Here is an 8,545-nt window from a genome sequence, read left to right on the forward strand (position 1 = left end):
AATAGCCCCTAAAAAAATAAAATACTTAGGAATAAATCTAACCAGGGATGTAAAAGACCTATACAAAGAAAACTACAAAACACTACTGCAAGAAACACAAAGGGATTTACATAAATGGAAAAACACACCATGCTCATGGGTAGGTAGGCTCAACATTGTGACAATGACAATTCTACCCAAAGCAATTTACAAATACAATGCAGTCCCGAACCAAACACCAACAACATTCTTTAAAGAGATGGAAAAACTAGTCATTAACTCTATATGGAAAGGGAAGAAGTCCCAGATAAGTAAATCACTATTGAAGAAGAAGAATAAAGTAGGAGGAATCACACTACCTGACCTCAGAACCTACTATACAGCTGTGGTAGTCAAAACAGCCTGGTACTTGTACAATGACAGATACACTGACCAGTGGAATAGAATTGAGAACCAAAATATAAATCCATCCACCTATGGTCACCTGATCTTTGACAAGGGCCCAAAGTTCATCAAATTGGGAACAGACAGTGTTTTTAACAAATGGTGCTGGCAAAACTGGATGTCCATCCACAAAAAATGTGAAACAGGACCCATATCTCACACTGTATACAAAAACTAATTCAAAATGGATTAAAGACCTACATATAAAGCCAAAAACTATAAAGTTCATAGAAGAAAAAATAGAATCAATGCTAGAGGCCCTAATACACGTCATTAACAAGTATAAACCATAACGAACAACACACAAACCCCAGAAGATGAGCTAGATAACTGGGATCTTCTAAAAATTAAACACGCTTATCAAAAGACTTCACCGAAAAAGAACCTGTAGACTGGGAAAAAAATCTTTGGACATTATAAGTCAGACAAAGGTCTAATTTCTAAAATCTGCAGGAAAATCCAATGCCTCTACAACAAAAAGAAAAATAATCCAATTAAAAAATGGGCAAAGGAAATGGACAGACACTTCACCAAAGAAGACATTCAAGCGGCCAACAGACATATGAGGAAATGCTCGCAATCACTAACCATTAGAGAAATGCAAATTAAAACTACAATGAGATACCATCTCACCCCAGCATTACTGGCACATATGAGAAAACTGGAAACAACAAATGTTGGAGCGGCTGCGGGGAGACTGGAACTCTTACTGCTGGTGGGTATGCAAAATGATACAGCCATTTTGGAAAATGATATGGCGCTTCCTTAGAAAGCTAGAAATAGAAATATACCATATGATCCAGCAATCCCACTCCTAGGAATGTATAGACATACGCACACTCATGTTCGTTGCAGCATTGTTCACAATAACAAAAAGATGGAAACAACCTAGATGCCCATCAACAGATGAAGGGATAAACTATGGTACATACAAGCAATGGAGTATTATGCAACGATAAAGAACAATGATGAATCTGTGAAGCATCTCATAACATGGATGAAACTGGAGGACACTATGCTGAGTGAAATAAGTCAATCAGAAAAGGACAAATATTGTATGAGACCACTACTGTAAAAACTCATGAAAAAGTTTACACACAAAAAGAAACAATCTTTATTGGTTACAAGGATTGGAAGTGGTGGTGGGGAATACTAAATAGACAATAGATAAGTAGTAACTTTGGTGAAGAGTAAGACAGTACACAGTACTGGGGAAGCCAGCACAACTTGTACAAGGAAAGGTCATGGAAGCTCCACAGACACATCTAAACTCCCTGAGGGACTGAATTGCTGGGCGGAGGGCTGTGGGGACCATGGTCTTAGGGAACATCTAGCTCAATTGGCATAACACACTTTATAAAGAAAATGTTCTACATTCTACCTCAGTGAGTAGCATCTGGGATCTTAAAAGCCTGGGAGCAGCCATCTAAGATACTCCACTAGTCTCACCCCTTCGGGAGCAAGGGAGAATGAAGAAAACAAGATACAAGGGAAAGATTAGTCCAAAGGACTAATTGTCCACAGCTACCACGGCCTCCACCAGACTGAGTCCAGTACAACTAGATGGTACCCGGTTACCACCACTGACTGTTTTGACAGGGATCACAACAGAAGGTCCTGGACAGAGCTGGAGAAAAATGTAGAACAAAATTCTAACTCACAAAAAAGGCCAGACTTACTTGCCTGACAGAGACTGGAGAAACCCCAAGAGTAAGGCCTCCAGACACAGTTTTAGCTCAGTAAAGAAGTCACTCCTGAGGTTCACTGTTCAGCCAAAGATTAGCAGCCCCATAAAACAAAACGAGACTAATGGGGCACAACAGTCCAGGGACAAGGACTAGAAGGCAACAGGAAACAGGAAAGCTGGTAATAGGGAACCCAAGGTTGAGAAGGAACAGTGTTGGCATGTCGTGGGGTTGTTAACCATTATCATAAAACAGTATGTATACTGTTTAATGAGAAACTATTTGTTCTGTAAACCTTCATTTAAAAAAAAAAAAAAAAAAAAAAAGAATAAAGCTAAAAAAGGAAAGAAACACCCAGGGCTACAGAAGCTGAATTAGAGAAACAAGGCCCTTTTCCTAGAGCCAGCACAAAGAGAGCACAGCCCTGCTGAAGCTCTGAAATTGGACTTTCAGCCTCTAAAACGGTGAGAAAATAAAATTCTGTTCTTTAAAGCCACCCACTTGTGTTATTTCTGTTATGATAGCACTAGGTAACTAAAACAAGATGGAAAACAGATTATTAGTAGGCAAAGATTAGGAATGGTAGGCAGAAGAGTAGGTGATTGTGACTACAAAGGGATAGTCTGAGGGAGATATTTGTGATGATGAACTAGTTCTGTATCTTGATTGCCATTGTAGTTACCTGAATCTACACATGTTCAAATGCCATACACACATTGTACCAATGTCAATTTCCTGGTTTTGATATTGCATTATAATTATATAAGATGTAACATTGGGGGAAACTGGATAACAGGATCATGGGATCACTCTGTACTATCTTTGCAACTTTATTTGAATCTATAATTATTTCAAAACAAATTATGGTAAATACACACAATGGAATACTATGGGATGATAAAGAACAATGATGACTCCGTGAAACATCTTACAACACGGATGAATCTGGAGGACATCATACTGAGTGAAATAAGTCGATCACAAAAGGACAAATATTGTATGAGACTACTACTATAAAAACCCAAGAAAATGTTTACACACAGAAGAAAAACAATCTTTGATGTTTATGAGGGCGGAGAGGGATGGGGAGGGAAAATTACTAACTAGATAGTAGACAAGTGTTAACTTTGGTGAAGGGGAAGGCAACACACAATACTGGGAAAGCCAGCACAACTTGAACAAGATAAGGTCATAGAAGCTTCCTACACTCATCCAAACACCTTGAGGGACCGAGTTACTGGGGATGAGGGATGGGGACCGTGGTCTCAGGGGACATCTAGGTCACTTGGCATAACAGAGTTCATAAAGAAAATATTCTACCTCCTACTATGGTGAGTAGCATCTGAGGTCTTAAAAGTTTAGGAGCAGCCGTCTAAGATACATCTATTGGTCTCATCACGTTCAGAGCAAAAGAGAATCAAGAAAACCAAAGACATAAAGAAAATATTAGTTCAAAGGACTAATGGACCACATGAACCACAGCTTCCACCAGCCTGAGCCCAGAAAAATTTATTTTACAGTTGTTATACAAATTCCTCACAGGAAAACTACAGAGTGCTTATAACAAGTGAATTCTTTTCATTCATCCATTCTTTTTTTTTAAAAAAAATATATATATTTGTCAGACTTTAATTTACAAATAGTTATGGATACCAGGACGAATTAGTTTTATTCAACTCCAATCCTTCCCTCTTCCTGTGTTGTCTTCTTGAAAGAATTCTTCCCTTAAGCACTGTCACAGCCCAGTTCAAGTAAATTTGGTATTTAAGTTGCCCCATTCACTAAACCAATTGTAATTCACTGACACAATGGCTTAATTGATTCAAAATACCTTAAAACACTAGATATGTTTTTAATACCAGAACATTTATTGTACAACTAAGCATTGAAATGAATTGCATTGAAACATTGTCTGCTATAGAGTCGGAAGGTGAGCCCCTCAGGCTGGAAGGCACTCAAAATACAACTAGGGAAGAGCTGCCTCCTCTAAGTAGAGTCAACCTTAATGATGTGGACGGAGTCAAGCTTTTGGGATCTTCATTTATTAATGTAGCATGATTTGAAGTGAGAAGAAATAGCTGCAAACATCCATTAATAACTGGGATTTGGAATGTATGAAGTATGAATCTAGAAAAATCGGAAGTTGTCAAAAATGAAATGGAACACTTGAAGATCAATATCCTAGGCATTAATGAGGTGAAATGGACTGAAATTGGTCATTCTGAATCAGACAATCATATGGTCTACTATGCTGGGAATGACAAATTGAAGAGGAATGGGATTGCATTCATCATCAAAAAGAACATTACAAGATCTATCCTGAAGTACAGCTGGAGCCTTGGTGGAGAAATGGTTAAATGCTTGGCTGCTAACCAAAAGGTCAGCAGGTGTAATCCACCAGCTGCTCCTTGGAAACCCTATGGGGCAGTTCTACTCTGTCCTATAGGGTCGCTATGTTGGAACAGACTCTACAGCAATAGGTTCAACGGGTTCATACTGAAGTACAACACTGTGAGTGACAGGATAATATCCATACGTCAACAAGAAAGACCAGTTAATACGACTATTATTCAAATTTATGCACCAACTATTAATGCCAAAGATGAAGAAATTTAAGACTTTTACCAACTTCTGCAGTCTAAAATTGATCCAACATGTAATCAAGATGCATTGCTAACTACTGGTGATTGGAATGTGAAAGTTGGAAACGAAGTATAAAACCATTACTGTTGAGTCGATGCCAACTCATAGCTACCCTATAGGACAGAGTAGAACTGCCCCTTAGGGTTTCCAAGGCTGATATCTTTTTACGGAACAGACTGCCATATCTTTCTCCTGTGGAGCAGCTGGTGGCTTTGAACGGCAGACCTTTAGGTTAGCAGCTGAGGGCTTAACCACTGCGCCATCAGGGCTCCTTCAAACATCCGTAAATTTCAATTTTAGCTATGACATTATGCTCTTATGACCTGTAGAATTAAAAGAAATTTATAAGATCACACCCTTTGAAAAGATATCAGTCATTAAAATTTCATTAAGTGAAACACCGTTTTGTATTTTGTAATCTTTAACATTTTGTAGAAACAACGATAATTTATTTTACCCATAAGACTAACATAGGAAATTTAGGAAGTTTAAATCATGAGACGTTTGACCTTAGTTTTATATAAACTAGAACAACTGTTTACATTTAGCTCAAAATTTTATAGACAAAAACCAGGGAAGAGACATTCTTCTTATCTTGTAACTATAGTAATAAAGGCTATTGGAAAATATGGCCTTGGTGATAGAAGTGATGCCAGAGATTGCATGATAGAATTTTGCAGGACCAATGACTTATTCACTGCAAATACCTTTTTCCAACAGCATACGTGGCGACTATACATATTGACCTCGCCAGATGGAATGCACAGGAATCAATTTGACTACATCTATGAAAAGAGATGATGGAAAAGCTCATTATCGTCAATCAGAACAAGGTCAGGGGCCAACTGTGGAACAGACGATCAATTGCTCATCTGCAAGTTCAAGCTGAAGATGAAGAAAATTAAAACAAGCTCACGAGAGCCAAAGTATGACCTTGAGTATATCCCACCTGAATTTAGAGACCATCTCAAGAACAGAAATGACGCATTGAACACTAATGACTGAAGACCAGACGAGTTGTGGGATGACATCAAGTACATCATACACGAAGAAAGCAAAAGGTCATTAAAAAGACAGGAAAGAAAGAAAGGGCCAAAATGGATGTCAGAAGAGACTCTGAAACTTCCTCTTGAATGTTGAGTAGCTAAAGCAAACGAAGAAATGATGAAGTAAAAGAGCTGAACAGAACGTTTCGAAGGGCGGCTCGAGAAGACAAAAAACAAAACACCAAACCTGTTGCCGCTGAGTTGATTCCGACTCATAGCAACCCTACAGGACAGGGTAGAACTGCTACATATGGTTTCCAAGGAGCACCTGGTGGATTCGAAGCGCCACCCTTTTTGGTTAACAGCCTTAGTTCTTAACCACTACACCACCAGGGTTTCCTGAGAAGACAAAGTCAAGTATTACAACAAAATGTTCAAAACCCTGGTGGTGTAGTGGTTAAGTGCTACGGCTGCTAACCAAAAGGTCGGCAGTTTGAATCCACCAGGCGCTCCTTGGAAACTCTATGGGACAGTTCTACTCTGTCCTATAGGGCCGCTATGAGTCGGAATCGACTCCACGGCAATGGGTTTTTGGTTTGGTTTGTGCAAGACCTGGAATTAGATAACCAAAAAGGAAGAACATGCTTGGCATTTCTCAAGCTGAAGGAACTGAAGAAAAACTTCAAGCCTTGAGTTGCAATACTGAAGGATTCTAGGGGCAAAATATTGAATGACAGGGGAAGCATCAAAAGAAGATGGAAGGAATATACAGAGTCACTGAACCAAAAAGAATTGGTCAAAATTCAGCCTTTTCGGGAGGTAGCACATAAGAACCGATGGTATTGAAGGAAGAAGTTCAAGCTGCACTGAAGGCATTGGTGAAAAACAAGGCTCCAGAAATTGATGCAATATCAATTGAGATGTTTCAACAAACTGATGCAACACTGGAAGAGCTGACTCATCTATGCTAAGAAATTTGGAAGATAGCTACCTGGCCAACTGACTGGAAGAGATGCATATTCATGCCTATTCTAAAGAAAGGTGATCCAACCGAATGTGGAAATTCTCAAACAATAACATTAATGGCACTCGTAAGTAAAATTTTGCTGAAGTTAATTAAAAAATGATTGTAGCAGTACATTGACAGGGAACTGCCAGAAATTCAAACCAGATTCAAAAGAGGATGTGGAACAAACGACATCATTGCTGATGTCAGATGGATCTTGGTTGAAAGCAGAGAATATCAGAAAGATGTTTACCTGTGTTTTATTGACTATGCAAATGAATTTGACTGTGTGAATCATAATAAATTATGGAAAACATTGTGAAGAATAGGAATTCCAAAACACTTAATTGTGCTCATGTGGAACCTATACACAGACCTAGAGGCAGTCGTTCGAACAGAACAAGGGGATTCTATATGGTTTAAAATCAGAAAACGTGTGTGTCTGGGTTGTATCCTTTCATCATACTTATTCGGTCTGTAGGCTGAGCAAATAATCCGAGAAGCAGACTATATGAAGAACATGGCATCAGAATTGGAGGAAGGCTCATTAACAACCTGAGATATGCAGATGACACAACCTTGCTTGCTGAAAGTGAAGAGGACTTGAAGCACTTACTAATGAAGAAGAAAGACCACAGCCTTAAGTATGGATTACACCTCAACTAAAGAAAACAAAAATCCTCACAACTGTACCAATAAGCAACATCATGATAAAAGGAGGAACGTTTGAAGTTGTCAAGGTTTTCATTTTACTTGGATTCACAACCAATGCCCATGGAAGCAGCAGTCAAGAAATCAAATGACGCATTGCATTCGGCAAATCTGCTGCAAAAGACCTCTTTAAAGTGTTGAAAAGCAAAGATGTCACTTTGAGGACTAAGGTGTGTCTGACCCAAGCCATGGTGTTTTCAATTGCCTCATATGCATGCAAAAGTTGGGCAATGAATACAGAAGACCAAAGAAGAATTGATGCCTTTGAATTGTGGTGTTGAAGAATATTGAATATACCATGGACTTCCCAGAAGAACAAACAAATCTGTCTTGGAAGAAGTACAGCCAGAATTCTCCTTAGAAGGAAGGATGACAAGTCTTCGTCTTACTTACTTTGGACATGTTATCAGGAGGGACCAGTCCCTGGAGAAGGACATCATGTTTGGTAAAGTAGAGGTCCGTGAAAAAGAGGAAGACTCTCAACGAGATGGATTGACACAGTGGCTGCAACAATGGGTTCAAACACAGCAAGGATTGTGAGGATGTCGCTGTACCAGGCAATGTTTTGTTCTGTAGTACATAGGGTTGCTATGAATCAGAACTGACTTGATGAAATCTGTCTTAGTCATCTAGTGCTGCCGTAACAGAAATACCACAAGTGGATGGTTTTAACGAAGAGAAGTTTATTTCCTCATAGTCAAAGTAGGCTACAAGTCCAAATTCAGGGTGTCAGCTCCAGGGGAAGGCTTTTTCTCTCTGTCGGCCTTTTTCTCTTCAGTGTTCCCCTGGACTAGGAGCTTCTCTGAGCAGGGACCCCGGTCCAAAGGACGCGCTCTGCTCCCGGCACTGCTTTCTTGATGGTATGAGGCCCCCCTGTCTCACTGCTCACTTCTGTCTTCTACATCTCAAGAGATTGCCTCAGGACACAATCCAGTCTTGTAGATCAGGTCCTGCCTTACTAACACAACTGCCACCCATCCTCCCTCATTAACATCATAGAGGCAGGTTTACAACATACAGGAAAATCACACAGTACCAGGAACCATGGCCATGACAACATCTAATCACAACAACAATAAGCGTTGAAATTC

At 39.4% G+C, this 8,545-nt stretch overlaps 1 pseudogene; it reads left to right on the forward strand.

The window, feature by feature from the left end:
- The window catches only part of LOC101352270 (60S ribosomal protein L12 pseudogene), a 16,850-nt pseudogene extending 14,056 nt beyond the window's left edge, over positions 1-2,794 (forward strand).
- Positions 2,795-8,545: the final 5,751 nt, after the last annotated feature.

Source organism: Trichechus manatus, unplaced genomic scaffold (assembly GCF_000243295.1).
Source record: "Trichechus manatus latirostris isolate Lorelei unplaced genomic scaffold, TriManLat1.0 scaffold00046, whole genome shotgun sequence".
NCBI classification, from domain to species: domain Eukaryota; kingdom Metazoa; phylum Chordata; class Mammalia; order Sirenia; family Trichechidae; genus Trichechus; species Trichechus manatus.